Source organism: Sander vitreus, chromosome 18, assembly GCF_031162955.1.
Source record: "Sander vitreus isolate 19-12246 chromosome 18, sanVit1, whole genome shotgun sequence".
Classification (NCBI taxonomy): domain Eukaryota; kingdom Metazoa; phylum Chordata; class Actinopteri; order Perciformes; family Percidae; genus Sander; species Sander vitreus.
In genome coordinates, this window is record NC_135872.1 from 2,117,828 (window position 1) to 2,119,875 (window position 2,048).

Consider the following 2,048-nt stretch of genomic DNA (forward strand, 5'->3'; position numbering starts at 1 on the left):
GTAATACACATATACGGCCAGAGATACTGCTTTACGGCAAGCTCTGAGTCGCTTCCTTTGTTCTCTCGAAGCATCGTGTTGTATTAACAGGGAGAGTCTAACCTGTCAGCTGTGTAGTATTAACAGGGAGAGTCTAACCTGTCAGCTGTGTTGTATTAACAGGGAGAGACTAACCTGTCAGCTGTGTAGTATTAACAGGGAGAGTCTAACCTGTCAGCTGTGTTGTATTAACAGAGAGAGTCTAACCTGTCAGCTGTGTAGTATTAACAGAGAGAGTCTAACCTGTCAGCTGTGTAGTATTAACAGAGAGAGTCTAACCTGTCAGCTGTGTTGTATTAACAGAGAGTCTAACCTGTCAGCTGTGTTGTATTAACAGGGAGAGACTAACCTGTCAGCTGTGTTGTATTAACAGGGAGAGACTAACCTGTCAGCTGTGTTGTATTAACAGGGAGAGTCTAACCTGTCAGCTGTGTTGTATTAACAGAGAGAGTCTAACCTGTCAGCTGTGTTGTATTAACAGGGAGAGACTAACCTGTCAGCTGTGTTGTATTAACAGGGAGAGTCTAACCTGTCAGCTGTGTTGTATTAAAAGGGAGAGTCTAACCTGTCAGCTGTGTTGTATTAACAGAGAGTCTAACCTGTCAGCTGTGTTGTATTAACAGGGAGAGTCTAACCTGTCAGCTGTGTTGTATTAACAGGGAGAGTCTAACCTGTCAGCTGTGTTGTATTAACAGGGAGAGACTAACCTGTCAGCTGTGTTGTATTAACAGGGAGAGTCTAACCTGTCAGCTGTGTTGTATTAACAGGGAGAGTCTAACCTGTCAGCTGTGTTGTATTAACAGGGAGAGTCTAACCTGTCAGCTGTGTTGTATTAACAGGGAGAGTCTAACCTGTCAGCTGTGTTGTATTAACAGGGAGAGTCTAACCTGTCAGCTGTGTTGTATTAACAGGGAGAGTCTAACCTGTCAGCTGTGTTGTATTAACAGGGAGAGACTAACCTGTCAGCTGTGTTGTATTAACAGGGAGAGACTAACCTGTCAGCTGTGTTGTATTAACAGAGAGACTAACCTGTCAGCTGTGTTGTATTAACAGAGAGACTAACCTGTCAGCTGTGTAGTATTAACAGAGAGACTAACCTGTCAGCTGTGTTGTATTAACAGAGAGTCTAACCTGTCAGCTGTGTTGTATTAACAGGGAGAGTCTAACCTGTCAGCTGTGTTGTATTAACAGGTAGAGACTAACCTGTCAGCCGTGTTGTATTAACAGGGAGAGTCTAACCTGTCAGCTGTGTTGTATTAACAGAGAGAGTCTAACCTGTCAGCTGTGTTGTATTAACAGAGAGAGTCTAACCTGTCAGCTGTGTTGTATTAACAGAGAGTCTAATCTGTCAGCTGTGTTGTATTAACAGGGAGAGTCTAACCTGTCAGCTGTGTAGTATTAACAGGGAGAGCCTAACCTGTCAGCTGTGTTGTATTAACAGGGAGAGACTAACCTGTCAGCTGTGTTGTATTAACAGAGAGTCTAACCTGTCAGCCGTGTTGTATTAACAGGGAGAGTCTAACCTGTCAGCTGTGTTGTATTAACAGGGAGAGTCTAACCTGTCAGCTGTGTTGTATTAACAGGGAGAGTCTAACCTGTGAGCTGTGTTGTATTAACAGAGAGAGTCTAACCTGTCAGCTGTGTTGTATTAACAGAGAGAGTCTAACCTGTCAGCTGTGTAGTATTAACAGGGAGAGACTAACCTGTCAGCTGTGTTGTCGATGCCTCGAGAGAACAAAGGAAGCGACTCAGAGCTTGCCGTAGAGCAGTATCTCTGGCCGTATATGTGTATGACGTCATTGCTCCATAGAGTCCTACAGCTCCATAGAGTCCCATTCATTCTGCACTGGCCTGTGAGCGCCCTCATATGGAACCAGAGTGGAACTGCAACCAGTTCATGAAGCCAGAAGTTTCCAGAGAGTGGAAGTTCTCCCCTTATTAGACACTCTGGTGACACTCACGTGATTATTAGGTAAATGTACCGCATGTTCCAGTAAATTATATGTTAT